This window comes from Macaca nemestrina, chromosome 1 (genome assembly GCF_043159975.1).
Source record: "Macaca nemestrina isolate mMacNem1 chromosome 1, mMacNem.hap1, whole genome shotgun sequence".
Classification (NCBI taxonomy): Eukaryota; Metazoa; Chordata; class Mammalia; order Primates; family Cercopithecidae; genus Macaca; species Macaca nemestrina.
The window spans coordinates 83061752-83073997 of NC_092125.1; positions in this window are offsets into that span (position 1 = coordinate 83061752).

Consider the following 12246-nt stretch of genomic DNA (forward strand, 5'->3'; position numbering starts at 1 on the left):
ACAGTTTGATCAGGCAAAGAATCTTTGTCAGTTCCTAGATGATTCCAACTTGCAGTCAAGTTGAAGAACCAGTGAATGATAGCACATTGCAGGTGGGTTTCAGAAACTCTCTGACGGTAGCTCCAGATGATATCCTGGACAGAGGTGGGTAACGGGGAGGCAATCATAGTGGATCTGGGCTATGAGGTGTCAGATGCTTGTACCAGTCTTAAGTCTGCACATAGGGCTGGCTCATGCTCTGGGATGTGACTGCATGTGTACATTGGACAAACTGACCACTACAGTTCTTGACAGACACTGGATCCAAGCCTGCAGGACCTAAGGACTAGTGGGGATTTGCCTTCTTTGGAATAACTGCTTCTGTAGTAGCTGGCAGAGCTGCAGGTTACTGCTTTATAAGAGTGAGCACTACCTTGCATCTCTATAACCCACATGTCAGGTTGGAGAGACCTGACTTCCAAGTTGGCCTTGGGTACTACCATCCACATACCCAGCACTTGTGAGCAGCCCCAGCCAGCCTCTGCAGCCAGATGTCCTCAGCTTCTGTGACCATGTTCAGGGAAGGAACCAAACAGGCAGCTTACAGCTGAAGGTTTGCATTTGTCTACTTAGGAGCAAGGACACATAGCCACATGGCATGCAAGGCAGCTTTTTAATAGAAGCAGTACACCTCTTCAGTAGACATAAATCCAGATGGGGCCACACCATACAGGTTCCACTAATGACTTAAATGGACTAGGCATCCCAGGCACATCAGGGAGAGAGGTGTGAGAGTCTTGTTAGGGTAGCCTGGATTTTTAGATTTCCCTTCTTACTATGGTTGATGAGAAAGATCAAGTATTTACACACTGCAGACCAGTGGAGCATATTTGTTGTATCCAAATGGAATAGAACAATTGTTTTCAATCTTTACTATTCCACAATATTAAGACTTTTTTCTGTTTTCTCAAAGTTTCAGCAGAAGTGTTACAAAAGAGGCCCCAGAGAGCTGCCTTGCCCTTTCCACAATGTGAAGATACAGCAAGAAGATGCAGTTTCTATGAACCAGGAAACAGGCCCTCACCAGACATCCAATCTGTGGTGGCTTGATGTTGCACTTCCCAGCTCTAGGACTGTGAGAAATAAATTTCTCCTGTTTATATGCTACCCATTTTATGGTCTTCTGTTATAGCAACCTGAGCAGACTAAGACAACCCTCATGACCAAATTACTTCCCAAAGGCTCCACTTCCTAATATCATCATATTGCGCGGTAGGATTTAAACATATGAATTTGGAGGGGACACAAACATTCAGTCCATAACAGATGAGAATGAGGTTAGAAGGTTAGAGGAGGCAGTTGATCGCAAATTATTTGAAACCATTTCTAGTATTCTGTGATTAAGAAACAGAAGCTATTTTAGAGATATAGTTTATGCCTCCACTATTCCCACTTTATAACTAGAGAAACCTAGGTCTCCAGAAGTCACATGTCCAGAGTCACAAAGTGATTAGCAGTGTGCTGGGACCACAATAATCATCTCTTAGCTCCAAGCCTCATGCACTTTTCATGCCACAGGACTGACTCATAGTAACCTGACTGTCATAGGAATCCTACTTCTTTCAATTGGATTCAGCAAATAGTTAAGCAGATTCTAAATCAGGCTACAATATTAAATCCAAACAGCCTGTGTAGAAATAAAGACCAACTACGTGAGAACAGGGAGTAGATATGCATTCAGAGATTACTATAGTGAGGGAGTCATCCCTTGCATTTTGGCAGAGATTCAAAGGCAGGCAGAGGAGTGGGAAAGCTTTATATTAGGAAAAAAGAGAATTCATGTGTACTCTGATTGGAAGCTGTTGGCATGGGGAAGTTGCAGACAGACTAACTATAAATGAGGCATCCTATGTAATGTTTAGGGGTGCATATTTGACTTTTTCTGGTAGTTCCTAGATTGGAAGTAGGAAATTTAAAGAAGCTGTCAATTATTGAAGCAAGTGCTGGCCATTTGAGGCCAATTGTTACAGGAGTTATCGTTTGGGTTCCTGGACTGTTTCTTAGAGATAGTAGTCAAATCTCCTGCAAGTCTGACTTGTGGATCATAGACTGGCTTCCTGGGCTGGTTGTTGTAGATAATAGGGTTGTTTCTTGGCCTGATTGCTGCAGGTTGCAGATCAGAGTTCTATTTTTATATAAGTTCTGGCCATTGTCCATTTGTCTATTCAGTGTCTCACTTGTCTCAATTCATTTACCATTCCCATTCTCTCATAATCCAGAATTTTTGTCATGCACTACATTTTCTGATTTATGTACTTGTGGTTTGCAAAGTTGCAGTGGGTGGGAGATTGTTTGGATTTTCTTATTCACAATGCAATGAATGTTTTAATGGGCAAGCAAAGATTGAATCACAGAAATTTCCAGCTCTGAAAAGCTTCACTGTCTGAGAACTGCTGCTTGCTGTTCTCATGAGAACAGTTGCTAAGATAAAATACAGCTTTTCTTTGGACTATTATTACTTTATTCATTATGTCTTTGTAAAATACCTACATCACACAAGAACTATTGCAACAGGGACTATAGGGTTATAAACATGTGTGCCCTTCACAGGGCATACATATGTGAAACACCTGGATAAAAATAATGATAGTGGATTGTTCTGATTTTTAAGTAAATTGGAAAGCACGAAAACTGTTTTATTGGGAAAAAAAGCTTATTGGAAGAAACATCCTAAACAAATAAGAGATGGTTGATTATCCAGAAAAATTCATTTCCTCTCAATTTTATCAGACAAAAGATTATGCATTCCTTAGCCATCAGGGAAATGCAAATCAAAATCACAATGGCATACCACTTTACACCCACTAGGATGGCTGTAATAAAAAGAGAGATAGTAACAAGTGCTGAAGAAATCAGAACCTTCATATACTCCTGGTGGGAAAGTACAATGGTGCAGCTACTTTGGAAAAAGAGTTTGGCAACTCAAAAGATGAAGCATAGAGTCAGTTACCATAAAACCCAGCAATTCCACTCCTAGGTATCTACCCAAGAGAAATAAAAACATACATCCATACCATAACTTGTACATGAATGTTCATAACAGCATTATTTGTAATAGCCCCAAAGTAGAAATCACCCAAACATCTATCAACAGATGAATAGATAAACAGAATGGTGTATCCATACAATGTTATGTAATTCACACATGAAAAGAAATGAAGTACTAATACACACTACAACATGGATAAATCTTGAATATATCAGGCTAAGTAAATAAGTCAGTCATAAAAGACCACATATTTTATGATTCCATTGATATGAAATGTCCAGAATGGGTAGATCTACAGAAATAGAAAGTACATTAGTAGTTGCTTCATGACTGTGGGCTGGGAAGAAATTGAGAATGACTGCTAAATAGTATGGGATTTCTTTTATGTATGATAAAAGTATTTTAATATTGATTATGGTGATGGTTGTACAATTTGGTGCCTATATGAGTACTAAAAACAACTGACTAGCACATTTTAAATGAATATATTATATGGTATGTGAATTATATCTCAATAAAACTTATTTTTAAAAAGACAACATATTGTAGCACTATCTTATGTAGTGAACATAAGTAGTGAACAACACTTCTGTTAAGGAACATTACACAAAACTTTAGAGCTTTAAGAAGAACATGCGTCTTACTTCACCATTATCATAGTCATATGCACAAAGGAGCACAGTACTAACAGATTTGGTGAAAACAAAGTATATGAGGGAGATTTACATGGAATAAGAGTTGATTGAACTACATACATATTTCCTGTAAAGTTCTTGTGTGTGTCCATCATTTTATTAACGGAGTCAGAATGTTCAGATCATCAGTTATCTATCAGATACTATGTTTGGTGCTGGGGAATAAGTAAGCAAATGGAAAAAATTATAAGTTTAAAAATATGCACTTTGGAAGGCCTAGGTGGGAGGATTGCTTGAAGCCAGGAATTCGAGAACAGCCTGGGCAGCAAAGTGAGACCCTGTCTCTAGAAAAAGTAAAAAAAAAAAAAAAAAAAAAAACTTAGCTGGGTGTGGTGGCATGCACCTGTGGTCCCAGGTACTTGGGAGGCTGAGGTGGGAGGATAGCTTGAGCCCAGCAGTTGGAGGCTGCAGTGAGCTATGATTGCAATATTGCACTCCATTCTGGGTGACACAGATACCTTGTCTTATAAATAAATTAAATAAATAAATAAATAAATAAAGTGAGTCAATGCTATAGGACATGTGAAAGTAAAAGCTACTTGCTCTCAAAGAGAGTTTCCCATTTGAGAAAAAAACACAGTCGCATGACCCTACTGGTTGAGCACCTGTACTAATTAGGATTATTTAGTAGCAGGTTGCATAAATTGATCTGAGCAATTGTAAGCCAAAGGGTTTTTCTAAGGGCAGGAATGCAGCTGGGTCTCAGGAAGGAATGGAACTGGAAACCAGAAAACCTTCATCACCACCCCTGCCACTGCCCATAGTGTTTTCTTCCTGCTCGTGGTTCGGTATCTCTCTTCCTGCTGCTGCTCTTTCTCTACAGGCTTCTGCTAATTTATCCACAAGAAAGAGTATGGTCTCTCAGTTTATATGTCCAGCCACAGAGACAATCTATTTTCTCTTTTTCCTCTCTCTCAGCATCTTCAATTTTAAATTCCTTCTATAACCGAAATCAAATTAAGTGACATTCTTTCCACTGTAACTAACAGAAAACCCAGGAAAGAGTGACTTTAGTCTTTGCTACTCCAAGTCTGTGGACCAGCATCATCAGCATCATCAATGGGCTTGCAAGAAAAGCAGAATCTGAGGTACTACTCCAGACCTATGAAATCAGGCTCTCTGCTTTCACAGGACCTCCAAGGGATTTGAATGAACATTAAAGTTTAAAAGCTGGGTTAATCAAGTTAAAAGATTTATTATCTCATTTAACGGGAAGGCCCAAGAATGGTGGTTCCAGGCTGGTTGACTCAGAGGCTCAACTGTGTCATCAGGACCAGTGACGACCAACAGCATCCTTCTACTCTGTTGTTTTCCTCTCAGTTCTTAAGAAGTTTGCAGCCTTTCCAAGCTTCCCATCCATGCATAACAACGTCCTATAGCTGGAGGAAAAGGTATTTATTCTTTGGATACCTTTTTAAGTGGGAGAAGAATCTTCCCAGTGTCCCCTCAGCAGATTTCCCATCACATATCACGGACCATATTGTGTTACACACCTGTTCCTAATGTAGCCACTAGTAAAGGAATTGAATTCTCGTGATTGACAGACTGATCAAGATTCACCCCCTGGATCTGGGGAGGGGCTTAACTTCCCTAGAAGCACCTGGCCTCCTATTCTCTTAACAGAACTGGGCTCTATGAGCAAGGAATGAGGGGAGAATGGGAGTTGGGTAGGCACTCAACAGTGTCTGCCACACCACTCCAGCAATAAGCACCTATGTGTGAAGCATAGCGTAGGAGGTATGAAGCAGAAAGCGCCTACGTGTGAAGCATTAGTAGTAGAAGAGTTGCTGTAACAAATGGGGACCGCACAGAAGGGTTCTTTGATCATTTCACACAAATTCCTCAGCAATCCCTATGTTCATATACTTGCCCGGCAGCCTTTGCTTCCCAACTTGAAAGCAATTTCTTCAAAGACAACCAGATTGAAAGCTCATTGCAACTATATTTTGAAGAGCTGGGAGAGGAATGAGTGAAACTGACATGGATATTTTCTGACATGTAAGTTCTCACAATGGGAGGTGGAATGTTTTAGTTTCTCCATAACATCTTAATAAGCTGAACATTGGATTGATATATAACATAATGGAAATTAAAATTTATTTAACATTCATTAGGCACTTGGCAGTATTCTAAACACTATACATAAATTAGGTAATTTAATCCTCCTAACAACCCTATAAAGTATATACTATTATTATCTCCAATTTATAGAGGAAATGCTGAGGTGGAGAAAAAAATAGCTTGCCCAGTTACATACTGTGTAAGACACAGAGGCAGGATATTGGAAAAATGAGAAGCTATAGGCAGGCTAACTGGAAGTGGGGCATCCTATGTCATTGCTTGGGGGTGTGTATTTGGATTTCTCTGGCTGGTCCTAATTAGGGAAGCTGTCAGCTATTAAGTACTGGTTATTTTGCAGGGGTTGCAGGAGTTATTGTTTGGCTTCCTGGATTGTTTCTTAGAGATGATAGTCTGGATTTAAACCCAGAAGGTCTAACGCCAGGGCTTGTGCTCACAGTCTTTGCAGCAAATGAGCATTCAGTGGTTTTTATGCACATCTCCTTCTGAAACTGGAAAAATCACTGGCTAAAAAGATCTCAGGTACCATTATAAGAATCTGGGATTAACAGCCAAGGAAGACGTCTTTCTCTTAAGCAAATATTAAACCACACAAAAATTCATTGCAAAGTTATAAGCTTAAAGGAGCTTGCTGCCGATTTTGTTTTACTTCATCTGCCTATCTAGTGATGTTATACTTTATTGAATCAACTCAAGGGAAAGAAATGTGCTTGTTATCTAATAATGCTACCTACCATTTTGAACACTTGATAGCCTCTAAAAACCTACATTTGTATATCCCAATTACAGGATAATAACGTGGGGGAAAATGTATTACAGCTAAAACAGCCAAGGGTTAGTATCCCCAGTTTTTCTCTCTCTTGGCTGCTGGTTTTTAGTAGCTACATTTGGATGTGATTTAATAAAATCTGAAGCTAATTTAATGTGTACTCTATATGATAACTATAATTTCATTATTCTTAGGTTGTTTTTGTAAGAAAAAAATTAATAACCTTGTTGTTTTTCAATAAGAATGAAAACCCTTGCTATCTTGACTCAATAAACTAATTAGTTTTTTTTTTTTTTTTTTTTTTTTTTGCTTATAGTACTTAGAGTTATCTAAAGTAATAATATATAATTCTTGGATCTTAGTTAGAAATTTTATTCTGTTAATCACATCCCTTGTCTCTGTGGTGAATTCAAATGGGCAAATATAATTTGAGTTATAAAATGTATGAGTTTTAAAAAATACTAGAGGATCTATTGGTTCACATATAGGAAATTGTTAAGGTATTGGCTAATCAATTATTCATAGAACTAGTGAGGAGAAAATTTTATTGACCTCAAATTAAAAGAAAAAAGAAGAAAAAGAAGGAAAAATGTGGTATGTTTTGTACCTGAGTTATTTATTAAGTAATGGTCTACCTAATAAAGAATATTTGGTAGAATTGCACATGTAAATTATCTCATTTAAATTATAATGACTAAATTTTTATTTGAGTACAGTTTTTTTTTTTTTTTTTTTTTTTTTTGCCTTTAGAGCATCTCTAGCATCAATTAATTTAGCAAGGTAAAAACTAACCAAATAGTTTCTAATCACTCAGAGGTTCATTCAACTTGCCAAAGACTCCTGGTTTTATCTTTCCCTATCATTATCTGGTTCATTAAGCACTCACTGGAACTTTCTTTTGCAGAAACTGTGGAAATGTGATACAATATAAGGAAAGGTCAGGTGTGGGCAAGTGCTCATAATCTAAGAGATAAACTGAAAAACCACATATTAAAATTAGCTTATGACTATAAAAACAGGGTTCCTTTCCTAAGTACATTGTTTTGTTTTATTTATTTATTTTTAGAGTTCAGCCTAGGGTGGTCCTGGCCTCAAGTGATTTTCCTGCTTCAGTCTCCCGAATAGCCAGGATTACAGGTGAGAGCCACTAAAAGCCACCGCACCTGGCCACACTTACTTTATTTAATTCAATCTTAATGGATTGATCAAATAGAATGTAGCATATTAATTTTTTCATGGAACCTGAAAGCTTAATGTGAGACATTGTTGACAGTGAAATATCTTTACATGCTGGTTGGCCCCCCTGTGATGAGGCTGATATCATCTTGTATTATCAAACACTTGATTTTCAACCTCTTTTCCATCACTCAGTTTACTCATTGCATTTGCTTTACTCCTTGCAGAGCTTAGACTCAGACAGTAGCCTTTGGGGTTCACAGATAGTACACCTGTGGCTCCTATGTGGTCACCTTTCCCTTTTCTCAGCCCCTGGCAACCCTGCAGACTTAGCCTAAGAATTCTCCAAGTGTGCTCTGGGTCACCATGACCAATCTGTCGGTGTTAAAATGAAACTTAGCACTGATTGCCCTTACTGCCCTAGAGCCTCTCCCAAGTTTCCCTTTCTGCTGAGCATGGTCTCAGCTAAGAATCTTCAATCTTGTCTACTTTTTCTTTCTCATTCTGGGTAGCAGAATAGCTCAGAAAAAAAAAAAAAATCAACTAACTGCCAATGCACCCAAGCCTCTGCTTGGAAATTCTCTCATTGGTTTCTGGTTTATTTTATAGCATTTCCCTTTTTCTTTTATTTATTTTCCATCAAAACATCCATGATTCCTCTCCATTGCCTTTTTTTTTTTTTTGAGACAGAGTTTCACTCTTGTTGCCCAGGCTGGAGTGTAATGGCGCGATCTCGGCTCACTGCAACCTCTGCCTCTCGGGTTCAAGAGATTTTCTTGCCTCAGCCTCCTGAGTAGCTGGGATTACAGGCATGCGCCACCACGCCTGGCTAATTTTGTATTTTTATTAGAGACAAGGTTTCTCCATGTTGGCCAGGCTGGTGTTGAACTCCTGACCTCAGGTGATCCACCTGCCTTGGCCTCCCAAAGTGCTGGGATTTCAGGTGTGAGCAACTGTGCCCGGCTTTCTCCATTGCATTTTTTAACTTTCTCCTACATGTATCATATTTTGTTCTATGTTAACTTTTTGGTCTACCTATCTATTCTCAATGGTAAAGACTTTGAAGAAATGTAATTGGTCTCACTCCTCATTGTTTCACAGTCCCTAGCATAGGCAGTGTTCAATAAATATTTGACACCTATACTGTTGAATGTGAGGGCAGGACCAATTTGGGAATATCAGGGAGGGGGGTTCTGTGCAGCATGCATGCATTCATTCACTCATTCATTTATTCATTTAATAATCATGCCCCAGGTGCTGCAGTGTGTGATGGCTTTTACGGAGTTTCATGATTTACAGAAGTTCCACAAATGGGAAGATGGAGAACTCTTAGAAACAAACTGTTCCCACCACAGCACTTTGTCCAGACATTGCTGAGTGTGGAAGGACTGATGGAAACTGAGTAGGCTCACAGATTTAATTGCAAGTGTCTTATGGCATTAGAAAGTTTAATATATTCTTCACAGTGTGATGAAGGGTTGTAAAATCTCATCTCTAACGATTTCATGAAACAGATACCATGTAAGAAGAATTTTTTTGCACCTACTTTCTAGATACACAGTTTCACAAGATTTTTTGGTTGGTTTATATCTGCTCTTCAATGCTGTGTTGAAAATACACTTAAAAGAACCCCATTTTAACCTTGCAGAATGAGTTGCAGGTGTTTTTCCTTATTTCCTTGCCCAAATATCAAGTTGGGAATCTCAGCCTTGTAATTATATACCAATACTACATGAGCTGCTGATTATCTGCATGCGATTCACTAATTGTATTGTCTCCCCTCTTTCCTTACCTAAAGGTTACATTTACATAAAGGATATTCAAGGATAACACTTTATCATCAAAGTGGTTTCTGCCCTTAACATTTAAATTACCAAGTGTAATGAGAAGGACTAATCTGACAGACATCTCAGTCACCCTGGATACAGGCTTTTTGACACTGTCATGAAATTATCTTCATTGAATAGCTATAAAATCCTAATGTCTCAATTACAAGCCTCCCTTCCCACACTTTCTTTGTACTCTGTCTTTTGTAATCCTCCACTCAATTAAGAGCACAAAAGTGGAGGAATTACAACAAACTTTTGTGCAGTTCCCAAAGTGAGCTGTGCATCAGAATCACCTGAGGGGTTTACACACACACACACACACACACAAACACACACACACACACAGAGAGAGAGAAAGAGAGACAAACAGACAGACAGACAGAGAGACAGAATAATTCTGTAAATCTAAGTTGTGGCCCAGGAATTGTATTTTAGAAAGCTTCTCAGGTGCTTTTGAGGCAAGCCAGGAGTGTAAAATAATGGCTTAGTTAACAGTGAAGCAAATTATGTAAACGTTGCACCAAAGCAGGGGTTTAATAGTGATACACAAATAGTGTTCCAGCATCTAAGGACTTCTAAAAAAAATAAGGTAGCCATTTTTTTTTTCAGTTGGGCTCATGCTACAAGCAAATGATTTCTCTCTAAGTCATTTTGGGGTATAAGTATCTCTCTACATCTTCCCTGCCCCTAACTACCACTGACTATAGCACCAGAGGATAATAGAGGCAGCTGTACACAATGTAAAAGACATCATTTCCTTAGTAAAAGAGGCAACCTCCATTTCAGAAAGATTTTGTGTTTGATTTTACATTTTTCTTAGCTCAGGTTCCCTCAGACCCCAAGACAAGGACTTAGATGCAAGCGAGAGAGTAGGGAAAGTGAGACAGGGAAGGGAGAAAAGCCAATAAAAGGTGCATCATTGAGCAGGCTGCCTCTGTAGGTAACAGGGGCTCAGTCACCCTGGCTGGGGGATCTCCAGGGAACACTCTTGCCACACCCCATGAGTTCCTCATCAGAAACTGAAAAAGCTAGAATATTTATCCAACAGCAGCAGTCTCAGGCTGATTGATGATGGCCCCTGGTGGCATTAAATCCCAGTCCCCTATTCTTGGGGGATGCCCTGTCATGAACTAGGCATGTATCTACAGTGCCCAAAGAAGCCTTGAGCAGAGAAGCAGAGGTGAGGGTCCTTGAGTGTGGAAATTGTCCATGTACATAAACTGTCCTCCACTGCTGCAGGTGACTTCAGAGTGGGCTGGGGGAATATGGGGCAGGGTGTCTAACATCTGTGACAACATCTAAAGCCTTCATTTTGAGACATTTCCAACTGGATATGGTGTATGGTGTTTAATCTCAAAGGCCCATGTGTAGAGAAGTGATTCTGCCAGTACAGACTGATTTGGAACATGGTCAGGAGGAAAGAGAAGACAGGGGAGAACCAAGACAGAGACAGTTCCCTTCACTACAGCCATAGAAAGTGTCACTTAGTCCTAGGTAGGAGATAATGGATGGTGTTCTATTATTGGACTGTCTGCTCTCAGATCCTGTCTTTCCTATGTACTGTATGTCAAGGAATACATTTTCCAGGCACATTTGCTTTCTGGCTTTCTAGATAGGTTTCGTGTTGCCAAAGATTGAAGGGCAGGAGGAAGGGAATGTCAGAGCATTTTTTCCCATTTTTCCCTTCTTTGAGGGCTGTCTCCAGCAGTTCCTCTATTTTCTCTGCTATTCTCCTGTTCCCACAGGACAGCCTCATTCTCCTGGTCTTAGCTCCCACCAGGCAGCCCTGGCCAGAAATCTAGCTCCTGCTGGAAAGCCCCACACTCTGGAACCCCATTCTCTACCTTACTTTATAGTTCTGGAGCTCAGAATGCCAAAGTGACTCTCACTGGGCTGAAATTGAGAGGTTGGTAGGGCTACATTTCTTTCTAGAAGCTCTAGGAGAGAATGTGTTTTCTTGCCTTTTCTAGCTTCTAAAGGCTGTCCTCATTGCTCCTTACATTTTCAAAGCCAGCAATGGCTGGTTGAGTCTTCATTACATGACACCTTTCTGATCTATTTTTCTGCTTCCCTCTTCCACATTTAAAGACCCTTTGATTTCTTTAGTCCCACCAAGATAGTCCAGAATTATCTCCATATTTTAAGGTCAGCTGATTAGCAAACTTAATTCCATTTACTACCTTAATTCCCCTTTGCCATATAATGTAACACACAGTCATAGTTTCTAGGAATTTAGACACGAACATCTTTGGGAAGCCATTATTTGGCCTGCCATACCACATTTCTCATATATCAGCATCTCTGTTTCTTCTAAAAAAACAATGCCTTCATGTCCTGGAAGTGTGCATAGTTATATCCAAGGAAAAAGAAGAGGCAGCTATGATGAGCACAATGCAATAGTATTAAGAAGTGGGGCGTTTAGGGGGTGATTAGGTTATCAGGGTATAACCCTTATGAATAGGATTAGTGTTCTCATAATAGGGCCTAAGGGAGATTATTCACCCCTTCCACCATTAAGGACACAGCAAGAAGGCACTGTCTTTGAAGCAGAAAACCCTTGTCAGACACTACATTTGCTGGTGGCTTGATCTTCGACTTTCCAGCTTCCAGAACTGTGAGAAATAAATTTCTGTTATTTATAGATTACCAGTCTCAGGCATTTTGTTTGTA